At 34.1% G+C, this 17,041-nt stretch overlaps 1 protein-coding gene and 1 long non-coding RNA gene across 5 annotated transcripts in view; one reads left to right on the forward strand and one right to left on the reverse strand.

The window, feature by feature from the left end:
- The window catches only part of LOC133515978 (homeotic protein ultrabithorax), a 172,591-nt gene that overhangs the window by 89,622 nt on the left and 65,928 nt on the right, over positions 1-17,041 (reverse strand). The window lies entirely within an intron of this gene.
- LOC133515979 (uncharacterized) overlaps positions 5,192-17,041 on the forward strand; it is a 54,869-nt gene continuing 43,019 nt past the window's right edge. For 2 of the 4 annotated variants that reach the window (XR_009799153.1, XR_009799154.1), the window contains exons 1-2: positions 6,609-7,762; positions 8,131-8,332. This is a non-coding gene — a long non-coding RNA (uncharacterized LOC133515979). Of the gene's footprint in view, positions 5,725-6,608; positions 7,763-8,130; positions 8,333-17,041 lie in introns of those variants that run through there. The other 2 variants (XR_009799151.1, XR_009799152.1) reach the window with 2 other exon arrangements.

The raw sequence follows: 17,041 nt of genomic DNA on the forward strand, positions 1-17,041 counted from the left end.
ACTATAGAGGTCGGGAAACGCAGGGTTGTGGGCCAAGTAGATATAGACGGCCGAGCGTTGCAAGGTCGGATAGGGACACGTGGCTGCAACCCCGTTACTCGCCGAGATTTGTATCGTGCTTTAGTAAAATTTGCAATAAAATAAATTGTAGTCAATTTGTTTTATTCGTAGGTTTACACAGCTAAAAACAAATTGCAAATCTACTACTATTTGATGGTTGAATGCCAAGACGATGTGTCACAATTTGACGTTTAAAAACAAAAAAAGATTGCTTTACAGGCCTAGGTGTGTAAGACTGTATGAAATTCCTTTACGTGTCATCTTCACTCATCGCACCGTATACTTACGTAGTACTTCCGGACCTAATTTGAAGTAAATCATGTCAACATTTCATTGCAAGTTTGAGAAAAAGCTTTTATTTAACTTGCCCTGTTAATTAGTGTGGGTTATATCTTGGAAGCTAAATTTGACTCTCTTCCCGATTTCCGATTGAGCTGAATTTGGCATATATATGTAAATTGGATAACAATGCGATATGAAGATGACATGGAGCTGATCTGATGACGGAGACAGGAGGTGGCTATGGGAAGTCTGTGATAAAACAACGCAAACTAATTGTGTTTGGGGTTGTTAAAATTGTTTCGAGGAGTTGGCTGTGGAAAGAAAAGTACAGTTGACAAAAGCTTGTACCAAAAATTAAATTTTGCCAAAAACTTATTTATTAAAACTACATAATAGCTATTTTCATTATTTTTTCAGACTTGCCACAGACTGTCAACATCCAGGGCTGGATTTCTGCCTAGGCCCACAAGGCCGGGGCTTAGGGGCCCAGGCGACCGCCTAGATAGAGAAGGAAGGCGCCCCCATAAAGTCTTTAAATCCGGGCCTGTCAACATCGACCCTTCCCTATTGAAAACAGTTATGAGGCAAGTCCTTATTCTGTCTCCATCTATTCAGCATCCCGGAGAATTAACGTGGATGTTTTGATTTGGCATTCAGGCTTCCCGATTCCTATGGCAACGTAACCTAACCTAACCTCAACGAAATGCTCTAGCCGATGTCACTGAGAAGCTGGCAGCGTGGCCCGTCATACATTTGTTTTTCACAGTCGTACGTGGCGAACGACGCTGCTAAAGTTATCGTCGAGCGTCGCGTTGAGCGTTTCTTGCCTCCCGAGGCATTAGGAAGGCTCCGCGGGGCATCGCCTGCAACTTACGCCGCGCGCCCGCCGCGCACTTTACTGCAGGGATATAAATTTAACGCTTACGTTTCGCCTCGCTCCGCTAGTTTAATTAAGCGTGCCCATTGTCTGCATGTGCGTAAAGACGTCCAATACGGCCTGTTGTTCTTGGACCACTACATAATGGACTACGTTGGATTAAGCTGACACTTTTGAGGTTACATCTCTATGTAAATTAACCCGTGTAGTTAAGATACAGGGAAGAGAAAATCGAGAAAGTAATGCTTGTTTGTATCATTTCAATTGTGTACGTATACCTAACTGATTGATAACTACGCTGTTATTCTCATGTATAGGGTGACAGTTCAGTTTAGTATGAAAAATTTAGTTCCAATTAAATTCCATAATATGGCGCGTGATCATATATTACTGGTCGTGCAGGCTTTAGGTACCTACATCAAGTATAAATTAAATCAATTAGTGACTGTCTAATATTTAATATATTTATTTATGTACCTATTCTTATTAGATATGTATATCGTCCACAATTCCCCATGAAAAAAAGATACTTAGTTTACAAGCCAAATATTCGACTGCAATAACGTCAAAATCGTGCGACATAAATTTCTGGACAAAATTGCGCAAAACAATAAGTCAATAAAAAAATTCGCTAACACAGTTAATTTGTACCGGCGCTCCCTACACGGCTGTGAGATTAAATTTTCAAACGGGTCCATATTAATTTTTCCGGAGACAATTCGCTCTCATCATCCGGCCGCCACTGTTACCTTATCGCAAAGTTTATTTATGGACCTACCAGAATATTGTAGGGTTTTGAACCGAAATTCATTTCGAAGTATTTCTGGTGGGTAAAGCTAGCTTGGACACCACAGGATAAAACTATTAACTAGTAGTAGGTACCTACTTATGTAGCGCTCTTCACCATTTTATCTAACTGCTGAACGTATGCGAAAGAGCTTCACACAAACTCCTTCTAAGTCAAGCATTTTTCTTTCTTCAATCTCTTTGACACTGATCTTTTGTGAGAACATGATGCCTACTTAGACACAAGAACAAAATCTAATATACATAACTTACCAAGGAAAATATGCAGGTTTCACTAAAAGCGGATCACATCACTGACGCACGTTTATTAAAGCAAACTAAAAGTAAGTGTACCAATAGATATGCCTGCAAAGGTGCCAAAAACTTTTTAACAATGGCAGCTTTCTCCCTTTGTCTAAATACAACAAAACAAACTCTCTCTCTTTACACTTTTTGCCACCCCATTACTATAGGATCTAAAAAACTAAGACTGTACTTCAAAAAACTCAGTTACTGCACAGACAAGCTATCCGATCGGTCGGACCATCATGACGCTACTAAAAACGGTATTTCTTTATCCAGAAATCTCTTAACGAGGTTAGTTTAGGCAAACTTTTGTGATGTGATTTTTTTTGTTCGCTTTATTTGGGTCCATGTGAGTCCGTTTGTTATTCCCCTTTAGGAATTTAAAGTGAAGGGTTACCGTTCTCTCTTATTACTGGTGCGCAGGAGCGAGCGTGATGCAACGATTTTGTTAATGTCTTCATATAGTCGAACGAGAACACGTTTGGAAAATAATTTGAATATCAAAATGCAGATGGCTTCTTTCGGAGCCTTGGAGCGCTGAGCTACAAGTTAATTAAGGTTTGCTCATCAATTAAATTATTTTAAATACCAACGTTCATTTTGCAGATTAAGTTCTAATATTAATTTATTGTTCAATTCAGTTTGTCGAACTAATATCAATATTTTTATGGTGATCATCATTTAATTTTGATGTTGTAACTGAATCTAATATCGGTACTTGCCTATAGATCTTATTTAGAATTACCTTTGTAAAGAACTGATATTGACTTATTTTATTTTCTGTTTTAGATGAAATGATGATGGTCTCAGTTTTACCATTTTAAATAACAAATAATAATATTAGGCACTTCAATTCTTTCAGATTTTGATACGTAGATAGATACCTTAATTCAAATAAAACCTACACCAACATTATCCCTATACATACATGGACGGACCATGACTACAATGCATAAATCGTTTTCAGTCAAATGCCATATATCCGAATCTGGGACGATGCATTCGTTCAGCGAGCGGATTCACTGAGCGAAACACCAAAATTTATTGGGTTAGTAGTAGCCGTAGGTCGATAAAACTGCCCGACCTACAACAAGGCCGTAACTCTAACAAACTAATCGAAAAAAAAAAACGACTCTGCCTATAAAGTAACAGGGTGAACTTTGCCTTGTCTCGCCGTTTGACGGAAAAGAGCTAGCAATACGCAGTGCAATTTTGTGATATCTTTTTCACTCTTTCAGCTTCGGCGACATACGGACGTTATAGTGCAGAATTAGCATATTTATTGCTAGTTACACGACAAAATAAATTTATCTTAGCCCATTGGGTTCGCGCAGAGCCATGCTCATTCAGTTTCAGGGTTGGTTGGTGAGCGGCTAGAACGGAAGGCTTAGGTATCAAGTAGGGTTGCAAGTTTGGAGACGGTTAATTACTCGTTTGCAGTTCACTTGCATATAGTTTTAGTCCTTTCATCATATAACATGTTACGTAAGTGATTCATCTTCCTTCACAATAACTAAAGGAATTACCTACGCGTTGTAATTACTTACTTAAATTGTAACATTTAATTCAGAAGCAACTTAGTACCTATGTAATAATTGTACGTAATATGTAATACATGTCATATGTGTGTAGGTAAGTAAGGTACTTGGAGTTAATAAGGTGTATAGTATAATACGGTAGGCCGTATTATTCTTTCTTCTTCATCAACTTAATGATTCACACTTGGTATAATTATGTATGTATTAATATATGTATGTTTATTTGTATTAAGTATATGTGTAAGTTTATCAATATATAGTTTATATTCATATATAGTCTCGGTTACAAATTCATTTACTTTAAAAGACACTGCACCAACTTAATCTTTCTGGTTTAACCCATTGGTTGACTGGTAGAGAATGCCTTAAGGCATTAAGTCCGCCATTTGTACCTTCATGTATTTTGCATTAAAGATTAAATAAATAAATAAAATAAATTTACAAGAAGATACATTACCTGAGTTTAAATAAAATCAATAATTAATAAGTAACGATTTAAAGCGATTTAAGCGAAGTTAGGTAGGCCTTGTTATCTGAGTAAGTACCTCAGTAAGACAATACACATGAAGTATTTATTAAGTAGATAATATACTCACAATACCTACCTACATTTACAATTAAGCCATTTGCCACCACATTTAAACACAAATGCTTCGTGGTCTCATATGACACCCAAGGGAACAGGGGAGATGTTAGGTGCTTATTTGCACCACATCACATGATCCTGGCTTGCTACTTTTTTATTGTATAGGTAGGTAATAGAAAATTCTAATTTGAATAAAAAAAAAACTTTCTTATGTTTGGATTCCACAGAACGTTGATTCAAGAACCGCGGTCGCGCTTGACCACTTCCTTGTAGACATATTGTTGCCTCCGCTCTCCGCTCCATGATAGGCGGGTGTGGCCCTAGCTTTGAATATCCCGAAGAAGTATCCATTTTATTTGTTTTATGTGCGTTTTCGTCTACGCTTTGTGAAAAATTACGGAAATATGAGAATGTTAACAAACGTAATGTGTCTACTGCAAGTAATTTACTACTCTAGGTACTTACTATGAGTGCAATACAGTTACCTATGTACTGTACCCAAGCAGAATATATACTTCTTACATAATTAATTTCTGTATTTTATGGAAATGTGACTTCATAATCGATAGTTGAGCTACTAACTTAGGTTCCCTTTTTAATTTATGAAAAATTACTTAGTATAGTATTAGCTATACCTATCTAATTAAAAACCTATTTTATTATGTATGTACAATAGGCATTCAAGTTTTATCACTTTAAAATATCATCATTATTTCTATTTCTCCTTCCTTTATTTCTCCCAAGTAAATACTTACCAATATGTATAGGTACTGGATACGTTACCAATTTCAAAAACAAATACTCCTTACCTAAAACAAAACAAAACAATCATTAGTATTCATAACAATACTCAGTAAAAATTAAAACATAAATTATAAAATTTACAAAAGGAACAGTTTCAATCCATCAGTATAAATGGGTAGCGCTACCTGCTCTCGCATATACGAACTCACAAACACATACGCACTTCGTAAACGCCTCTGACGAAACCGGTCTGAACGCCGACGGCATACGAATGTATTTCCTAACAACACATCTTCCGTCTTTCATCGGCGCCAAAACATCACATAAATTTATCTCGCTCGTGCCCTCCGAGGCAACTTCACGGCAGACGAGCGCTAGCCAATCAGCGCGCGCCGAACCATCGCCATATTGAGCAGAGCGACAGAGCTGCCGCCTGGACGAACTAATGCGAAAGTAGCGACGCTATGTTTTCGGTATTGTTTTGCGTGATTTTTCCTTGTTTTTAAATGTTTTCCGAATATTAATTGAGTGAAATCTGTGTGTAGGTGTGCGTTTTGATTATGGTTATCAAAATTTTGGCGTTTTTACGCGAAATTAGTGATGAAACGGTAATGTTATTGGAAGGACGCCGCTCGAAAGAGCCCAAAGCTAAGTTCGGGCCGTGGGATGCTTTATTGCAGAAATCATTCAATATTTCTGATTAATATATTTTGAAAGTTACTTTTAAATAGCTGTTATTTAATTAGATAATATTTAGATTATTGTTTTGTTCAAAGTTTAGTAGTTAAAATTTTTTGTTGAACATTGTATTTTGAGGTTATTTTTTATGAGGTTGTTTGGAATTTTTATAAGGTAATAAAAATATCGGGAAAAGCTTATAAAACCTAAAATAGTAGCGGTTTGATATTTAGGTTATTATTACTTAGTTATTTATTAGTCCATTTGGCTTCTTATCAGATTAGGTACTGAGTAGGTACCCAGTTCCCAGGTACTGACTACCTATCCTAAAACTAGAAAATGTGTATTTTGCCTACCTTGTTAAGTAAACTGTTACTTTTAAGAAGATCATTAAATAATATATATTGGATTAGGCACAAAACATTCACAAGAAAAAAGTTCCTATCTTTTAGGTATTAGGTAAGCCGCCATGTTTGGTGTCGAATTTGTCATAATAAAAGCTTATTTTACTTAAATATGTGCCCAAATAAAATTATTGTAATTCAAATCAATTATTTAAAGCAATAATTTTAGAAAATTATACATTTTAAGGCATTTTAATAGATATAAACGGAGTTGGAATGCAGACAACGTCGCACGGCCGACGGCGCATGCGTGATATCAAATACGCCTCTTCACAGATTTTACAGGAAAAATGCCTTTTGTGAAATGCGATAAGTAATACAGTAAGAAAATTATTATTATTGGGGAATTTCACAGTTTTTTTTAACATAGGCTATTTAATTTCTGTTAAAAAAAATAAGAAAGAAAAATATTAAGTAATGTATAATTCTATTTTTTTATTCCGTAGACTAAAATGACATTTCATGTGGTACTAAGAAATTTAATGTCATGTCTTACATATGAAACGTCATTTTAGTCTACGGAATAAAAAAACAGACCTTAGGTAATTTTAAACCATCATGTGGGATTATTAAAACAGGTTTTAATATGTTCTTTCTTTAAAAATTAAACAATTATTTTGACCGCATTTAAAACACCTGCATTCACATGCAGCAATCCTACCGTTTTCTCGGCTAAAAGGAAAACATTCAAGCTACCATTTCATTCAAAAGTTTTTATTAGCAGTACCAGCACATTTTATTCAAGACGTCGGGCTGAAATCAAAGGTGCAGATAAAACTTTGAGTGCACTCGACGCGATATTGTAGAACTTACACTGTTGGACGTAACTGAACTGGGGCTCGGAATCTTAAATAGGACGACGTATATTATTGTATTTTTATACTAAGGAATGTTGTTGCGTCTTTTAAGTGGCGTAAATTAGGTGTAGGTAGTTAGTAAAGGTCACACATATTTATTTATATCATACTTTATGTGTAGAGTAGAACGCATAGGTATTTATTATTGTTAATATGTAATTAAGTTGTGCTTATACAAAAGAGAACCATCATGACTTACAACTAGGCAACAAATTTGCTGGAAGAGGAATCACTGAGAATGCAATGTTTTATAATAGGTATTAGTTCATAATTAAAAAGATATGATGTAACTTTATTCTAATTGTTACTGACTGAGGATTGTCATATAAACAGTAGGGACCTACGTCCTTACGTAATTTAAATAACAATAAACATTTAAATAAACCCGCTGAAAAGCATTCGTTAAGCGCTTCCGCGCTAGAACAGAGGAGATGCTAACTATTTATACAGTGCACCGCTTGCATTACACAGATAAAATACGCTGCCAAGTTCTTGGGGCAAAAGAAGCGAAACGAAAGGCGAGATTTACTGTGGAAATTTTGGAAGTAAGCCGGGACTGCGTTTGTGGTGGCTTACATTAATCATGCGATGGAAAAATACCCCTGGCGACTTACGATGGAGTTCCGTTGGACGTCCGTATTTAGGTACTTTTTTAAAATATTTACGTACTGAATAACCGCTAGTTTTTATGAAAAATATGCTTACCATTCCCAGTTTTAAATTTTTAAGAAATTGCTAGTCTATGTGAAGATACGAAAAAAGGAATAATAAAAACAAGCCCTTTATTAAAATACCTGCTAGTACAACTAAATCAATTTTATAACGGGAGCACACGAAATCCAAACACAAACAAAGCTGTAAATCCGTCCAGAAATTAGCTAAGCACATGTTAAACATTCTAATTTGTACAAACGGGCCGGACCTAAGCCTACTTAAACAAATTTACAGCGATCGTTTCTCGCGAAGGTGACCCAAATTACCATGAAAAAAGTTTAACATCCCTTTATTTCAGAACAAACAGAGGCTGTTCGGGAATCCCGTGTAATCCGACCACTTATCACGGCTGCAAAATGCAAATTTCCCGGCCGGCACGCAGTATTACGGGCCGGGATACGTCAGGGATATTGTCAAAGTTCGCTATCGAGGGATACACAGGTTAATCTCAGGTCTAAACTTCACAAGAGGTGGGCCTACTCTATTCGCAATTAACACGAGTAAGTACCTATACCTAGTTACGAGTATATATACTTTATTACCTTATATATAGATATTGCCCGACTTCATCTGCGTAGAATGTTCATTTCCTATTTCTAATGTCCATTAAAAAAGTAACAGCCAGACAATTCTTTCAAATTTAATAATATGAGTAGGGATTTCTATGATGTAGGTAACTTTGTTTTTTATTTATGCTAGCAATATTGAAAATACATCAAATTGAATTGCTAACTATTCTAAACCGACTATTCTAAGGTTAAGATTAACTATAGTTATCTAAAGTGTATGATATAGGTATGTGTATTTCATTATCTGTTTATGCACCTACTTGATAAAATTAAAAGAAAAAAACTGAGACTACAGACTAAGAGAAAAACTGAGAAAAACAATTATTCATGATATTCTTGGCATTTAACTTAATTAGGTATTAAAAAAAATATTTTCTGATGATGATTCAAAGCTAAGAGCTATAATAATTAGGGTTCGGAATGTTGGAAAAATGACAATATCACGAATTTATTTTATTACTAAAAGTCGGTTATATCTTGTATCCAATAAAAATATTTTTACAATTAGTTAAGTACACAATGTGTCCCTAGCCATTGGACAAAGCCGAAATGTACATATGCATTACTTGTATTAGGGTATTTAGAACCAGTATACAAAGATTACATAGTATCATAACAACCGGTGTAGCGGTTACAAAGAAATTAACAAATTACGATTTTTTGCTTTGGACTGCTCCTGTATGTGTTAGTAGCTCCATAGAATAGTAAGAAAGCCAAAGTAAAAAGCAAGCAAGTGATTTTTCGCGTTCGGCGATAATGAACAATAGGTATAATAGCGTATGCAAACGCTGTTAGCACTTGCGAGTTTTCAATTCTCCCTTCACATTATTGATTAGGTTCTGAGAAAAACTTGGCACGCCTTTACGTCAACACGTGTTAAGCGTGCCCTGGAGTCATTATTTGATAATAATGCCGAAGTGGCAACTCGCAGCTTTTCTCATTAGAGAAATATTTCTATCGCTTTTTCTTAGATGTCATGTGATACCTTAAGATTTATGACCTGCTTAATGAGACTTAACGAAACGCGAGCTAAACTAATGTTATTTCCTTTTTCCCTTGCTTATATTTAAGTACCCTCAACACAAGCCTTATTGAGCTTACTGTGGGACTTAGTCAATTCGTGTAATAATGTCCTATAATACTTATTTATTACTTATTTATATTTATTTCATGGATTTTTAATTTTTTACATTATATTTTGAATCAAACTTGTGTAATGTTAACTCAAAGTTAATGATATATAACGGCGTGCAGTACCCCTAGTGTAAGTTTTATCGACATCATAACGTGACGAACGCGTTTGCGTTAAGTGTCATTTTGTATAGGATTTTGAGTTTCCAAAACGTCCCGCTTGGTGCGCTCTTTCTAAATCACATACAAAATGAGACTAAACGCAAACGCGTACGTCACGTTTCGAAATCGAATTTATTTACACTAGGGGTACTGAACAGTCGTTAGGTACTGCACGTTACTTTGACAACAAAGTAGAAGATTCAACAATAATTATTACTAAAGTTCTTTTCTGACATAGGTACCCCTGTGAAAAGTAAACTTATTCCGTTTTTTAGGGTTCCGTAGTCAACTAGGAACCCTTATAGTTTCGCCATGTCCGTCTGTCTGTCTGTCTGTCTGTCTGTCTGTCCGAGGCTTTGCTCCGTGGTCGTTAGTGCTAGAAATCTGAAATTCGGCATGGATATATAAATCAATAAAGCAGACAAAGTCGTACAATAAAATCTAAAAATTTAATTTTTTTGAGGGTACCTCCCATACACGTAAAGTGGGGGTGTTTTTTTTTGCTTCAACCCTACAGTGTGGGGTATCGTTGGAAAGGTCTTTCAAAACTAATAGGGGTCTTCAACAAACATTTTTTGATAAAGTGTATATATTCGGAGATAATCGCTCCATAAGAAAAAAAAAATGTGTCGCCCCCCTCTAACTTTTGAACCATAGGTCCAAAAAATATGAAAAAAATCGTGGAAGTAAAGCTTAAGAAAGACATCAAATGAAAACTATAGCGGACATGATCAGTTAGCTGTTTTTGAGCTATCGCAAAAAGTTTCCCCTTCATAGTAAAAGACTTAATTAGGTACTGATTATGCAAATTTGCCTATTTTTTTTTTTTTTTTTTTTATTATTTAGGATTACCAACAGATAATACATCTTACATGCTCTTAAATCTATATGACAATCAGGACTGATGCTTATCTAATTATAGGTAACCACATCTTATATAAGTGTCTTCTACCAGTGAACATGCAGTAATCTTACGGTTAAATTAATTAGTACCAGTACATTACATTAACTAATGTTATTCGTACAACTAGGATGATGGTAAATAGTTGATAACAATTATTAACTACTTATATACAAATATTTTATATAAATATTTTATTAAGTATTAAGTATTTTTAAGTCATCTGTGAATCTATCTATTTGTTTAACTCGCGTGAAAGGTACCGTGTCATCCCTTGGTTAACAATTTACTATACTTTAAGCTCCAGTTTAGCTTATTGTGACGTAAGAGTAACTACGGAACCCTACACTGAGCGTGGCCCGACATGCTCTTGACCGGTTTTTTAATTTTTCATATGCATTCCTAATATGACCGTATTAACCGTATTACAATAAATAGAGATAAAGACTCGAACAACTCTTAAATTATGTCTAATTGGTTAAATAAACTCACAACAAATGTCTTATACAAGGTGTAACATGAGGAAACCGAAAGATTTTAACAGTGTATTCCTTATCTTATTTAGAGACTAAAATGTCATATAAACTTTTCTGGATTTTCCTAGTTTCAGAGTTAATACCAATAAAAAAAACATCTTATTGTTACTTCATGGAATACGCCTTTTTGATGGCGATGATGCCATTATGGGGCGTAGTCTAAATATCCTTATTGATAGATGTCAAAAAATGACAAGTAACCTTTGCAAAAACTGGATTTTACATAAAAAAAAACGTAAAAAATAATTTTCAGTGCTAGTTTTACCATAACATTAACTTTTTATGTACAAATACAATCAAAAATAGGAAAAAAAAATACAAAAAAAAAATTATTGACAAAATTTACATTTTCATTTTTTCCTTCTTTTGGCATCAGAAGTGCGTGGTTAAAATCTTTCGCGTTCCTCGTGTTATACCCTGTATACTCTCAGTTACTTAATCACATTCGTGGGTAACAACGTAAGCACATTTTCATACATATGAGGCACGGTACAATGGCATTTATCCTATTGCGGTATTTGTAAGTACTTCAACCAAAGTTTAAACGTGACCAACCCAACCTTTCACAAGTATTCACATTTAATATGTATAAATGACTTATATTACACACCACATTTATTGACAGTAAGTAGCGAGTGACCTGATTAAAAATGATGTGTCAATTTAAATTAATAAGCGCGATTACATCGTTGTATCATGTTTTGTTTTAACGTTATAAGTTATCGCGAGTTCACAAAAATACTTGACAAGTTGGAGGCCGTTGTCAACTCGAAAATGAATTGCCTGTATTATAAAATTGCAAAGATTTCTTGGTTATTCCACCATCTGCAATCGCCATCAGCTATATCAGAGCGGCCTAGGTGCTCCAAAATATCTGAACATACGCTTAAACGTCCACACATTAGAGGATTATCAGTTCAGATATTTGTGAACACCTTGGTTGGTCCGATGTATCTGATAGCGACTGTACTATGTAAGTATAATTATATCTAATTTATAGCCTATGTCAATTACAATGCATTAACTAGAGTAGGTACATCTGTTTTTTTTAAGTCGATACCTACTCTTTGGCTAATGTCACACATTCTCGTGCCGAAAACCCCGATGTATGCTTATAACATCATAGTATAGAGGTTTATATCAAGGATGGCTATCTAAACAGTGTCAAAAAGCCCAATTAGTCTTTCCGCGCTACTTTAATCCGTCATAATTCAGGCAAATCTCGACTGTTTATGCGACTCCAAATCCCGCCGCTTTCACAACCGGCGTTAATAAGATTATACCGTCAACGTGTTTCCGATTAAACCTGTGGCCTTATTCAAGTTTTACGTATCAAAATCATACTGAAATTGATTTGATTTTGCTTTATCTAACTCTAGAGCGCATGACGCTAGTGCGAGTGCGAGATAATGATTGATATTGAATTCATACCTAGATTTTTCTATTGGCATTTAATTTTCGTTTCTGAATGTCTTTACGACGGTCAAATTCTAATTTACGGTTAAAATACACAGATATGTTACATATGAATTTAACAACTACTTGGTAAAAAGCCGTTGCTCTCAATTTAGGTCATACATAAATCAATAGGTACTGATGTTAGTGTGAAACGAATGTATAAAGAGCTTAGTTTGTTATAAATTATAATAGTCTAATACAAATAATAGTCTAATACCGTTCGAGAGTTCATTAATTGGCCACTGGTTAAAAGTTAGGTGTAAGATGATATTTTATTTATTTAATGTACCTATATGTTTATTTTATTTTTTATTGCAACGTTTATAAAGATATATCAAAGATAAAAAAATGTAATAATAACCTTTTAACTAAGTAAGTATAAGATGTTGTATGTTTCACTTTCAATTTTATTCAATTTATTGGAGAAAAATAAAGAAATTTGTTTAAACTAGATACCTGCACCTAAATAAAAAGGTGAACAATTATGATATCATTTGTGTTTTAAATCAATACTACTTTTAGACCTAATTATATGTAAACCAAGTTAATATTATAAAAATGTATATTAAAAAAAATTAACATCTGCTTACCTGTCAACATTTCATACACATATATGTTTGAACAGGCCATTACAATATGTAGGTAAATAAGCGTTACTCACTAATTACTCTGAAAACATATGATTGACAGATGGCTATCTCCCGGTGAATAATTAATGAATAATATGATAATTGCATCACTGTTTATTTTAACACTGTCATGTGGCTCGTATAAATCATAATTTATCACAGCAAATTAGATAACTACTAAACTGTAGAATGCTTTGAGGACAGCTCATACTTATAAATAAATAATATAAATAAAATATTACCTTTAGGTTTTATGAGTATTTTTACAGTATATGATATGATAGGTGTGTAATTTTTAATTTAATATAAAAAAAAACTATCATATTATTATATAATGTCATTTGTTAGAACAAATATATTTTAGAGTATGTAACAATTATGGCAGTGTATATTAGACGAAGTGTAAATATACCTTTTCACCATTATACCAAGAATGTTATGATGAATATTGTTGATTAGGTAATATTTAGTATGCATTTATTAAGTTATTCAAAAGGACGATATATTTATTTGTTTAATTTTTATTGCACAAAAGAAAAAATCTTACAATACAAAAGGCCCCATATATCAATTTATAATGTATGGTCATTATGAAAAATGAAATGCACCCTGATATATCATCAGTCAATTATATTAGCCTTAAATAATATTTCTTAAATTATTAAAAAAGCTTATCTGAGCTTATGTAGGCATGATATCAGTACTGACGGTATGGAATCAGTTGCAATATAAAAATAAAGTAACTTTATTTAGCTACATGATTCTGCTCATAACTGCTTACTAGTAATAAATGATACAAGGTGAACTTATCATTTTAAAAGGAAAGTCACTGTTGTGCACCCACCAGATGCTTCACTCTGGAAAACTACACGCAATGCCGGATTTAGAGGTCTGGAGGCCTCGGGCAATAAAGGAGTGGAGGCCCCCTGGCCCCAAATTTTTTCCAAATTAAATGGTAAATTTTCCGAATTTTCTATTGGGGCAGTAGCCCCGGTTGCCTTCCACTAAATCCGGCCCTGACTACACGGTACACGAGAAATGAAGCGCTTCCAGACCGATCGTATTAACACGATACAATTTAAGGCCCGTCTCATTATCAGATAATAACAAATCGTTTAAGGGCCTACGTACACAACGGGAAATGAGCGAGCGTTAAACCTGCTTATGCGAAAGCACGCGCACACAAATCTACTCAACGTACGCCGTAATGTACCTAAACGTATTTACAAATTTACAATATTTCTGGCGATAAATTGGCCCACTAAATTTAGCCTCTTTAGCCAGGTGAACGCATATCTGCATATTTATGTTGCAGGGAAGCCTCCTTAAGGGGAGCAGACGCTTAAAAATGGGAGGAAATGCTGCGTTTTTTCCACCGCAAGTTTTAACAAGATCCGCGTTATTTATGCCGCAGCTAGGGGATCCCGGAGATTTATCGGGAGCCGTGACTGATCGGAGGACTTGGTTTAGAATACGGTTGAGCCGAATTTAAATTGTCTGATTTATTGGATATCAGCGGAGAGGATCTTAGATATCAGCTTTCAAAATGAGAATCTAGTTGCTTTCGATTTACAAATAATTTATAATGCTAGTAAAGTACGCTCAGCATCAAAATTAGCGGATCTATATGTTTAACAATTAGATTGTAACAGAACTTTTGAACGCAAACTAGAGATATATCTATATTTAGAATAGTATTTCAGGGTGGTAGATAGCTTTAGTACGTTGTTTCATCCGCTATTGATGCTGACTGTACATACAAACATAAATAGGGTTGTTGACACATGTTGAATTTCACCTATAACTAAATCAAGAGCATTTTATCACAATAGGTACATTGGAAACTTAAAAATGAATGGAAATATTAAAAATACGAGACCTAAACGTTTAATTCAAAAAAAAAAATGATCCTATTCGATTCCTTACATTTTATTTAAAAATTGTACAGAAACTATGTACATAAGCGCAATATTTCACCTACATAATTGCAATTTCCATGTTGTATTGTCACGATGTATTGCCATACTACATACATACATATAATACTTAGAATAAGTCATAATCATAAATACTTAGATAAATAAATAGTTCATAAGATAAGATCGGGTACACAAAAACTGTAAGTGAGTGCAACATTCGCCGATAAACGTTATGTTTGGCGAAATATTATGTAAATATATATTGTACCAACTTTTTTTGGATAAATAAATTAAAAAAAAAAAAAAAAAATTGTTAGGAGTGTTTTTTGTTTATAAAATGCTATTGTGAGATTGACTATCATTTTGTGACTTTTGTATTGCTTTAACGCCCTATATATATGGGTCCCATCATATATATAGGGACCCTCAAAACAAACCTGATCGCTTGATACTATGAATAAAAATTGGTCAACCGGCCTATTAACTTATACTAATTTAATAGGTATATTACATGGTGTACAAGATTATAATAATGCCTAATTAGTATCTTACTGTTGAGCAAAAGACCTCTTTTTCTTCGATATCGGTTCCAAAACGATTAAAGCGCCAATAGTAACTAAAATATAATCTAGCAATTAAAGTCATCATTATCATCATCAAACAATGACAAAGAAATTTCAGGGTTAAAAGTCATCCATAAACATTAGAGACCGATAAGGCTTATGTCACAACAATTATCTCTTATCATTGGATCGTTCATCACCACAGTTAATGATACAAGCGATCTGTCACATATTTACCTATTTTATATATTAAGACCCTCGGCCAGTGTACTGTGATCCGTTAAATATTGATTAATTCCTGACTTTGCTAGTCTAGTGAGGGGTCAAGCCAGGCTGGACCCTTATCGGCATGCGAATCTGTCAAAGGTGAAGACGGGTCAATACGATAAGCGATGCGTTGACAACTGTAATAGTTGTGTATATTTTCATTCCTGGTAGATTTAAAGTTCCGTAAACATTATTCAATTAGTCAATTTTAACTTACGTACATTTTTTTTCATTTAAAACAAGCAAATTTTAAGGACTTATTTCATTCGTATTAGATAATGTTAAATACAAAGGTAACTAAGTAAAAAAATATTAACCAGGGTTGAAAACAGTTTCAATTCGACTAAAACTCAAATGAGCATTACTTACTAAGCGCTATGTGGGTAAAGGTACTTAATTTAGATAAGTGATAAATATGTAGGTAAGTATATGTAGGTAGGACGACCAGTTTGGTTTGGCCTAGTGGGTAGTGACCCTGCCTACGAAGTCGATGGTCCTAGGTTCAAATCCTGGTAAGGGCATTTATTCATGTGATGAGCATGGATATTTGTTCCTGAGTCATGGGTGTTTTCTATGTATTTAAGTATTTATAAATATTTATATATTATATATATCGTTGTCTAAGTACCCTCAACACAAGCCTTATTGAGCTTACTGTGGAACTTAGTCAATTTGTGTAATAATGTCCTATAATATTTATTCATTATTTATTTAAGTATGTAACAAGTGAAAAGTTATAGCACGAACCAGATGAGTTATAGGTATTTGGTTAAATAGTAATATAGTAAAAATAATCGTCTAAAATTTAGACAATCTTTTAAAAAACTTTATTTAATGTTACTATAGACTCTGGAGCAACATTACATTACATTTAATAATAATTCTAAGTTCAAGTGATTAGTAAGAGTATCTAGAAAGCCTATGCGGAAATAAAACCATGGTCAAATAAACACAACGGGGAGCAATTATTTTCCAAGACAAAGGAAATGTTCATTAAACCCGCGGCCACAACTAATTACAAACTAGCTTACTCGGCTAATTATATACTAGTTCAATACAAAAACATAACCACGG

The sequence above is a fragment of the Cydia pomonella genome, chromosome 3 (assembly GCF_033807575.1).
Source record: "Cydia pomonella isolate Wapato2018A chromosome 3, ilCydPomo1, whole genome shotgun sequence".
In the NCBI taxonomy this organism is placed as follows: Eukaryota; Metazoa; Arthropoda; class Insecta; order Lepidoptera; family Tortricidae; genus Cydia; species Cydia pomonella.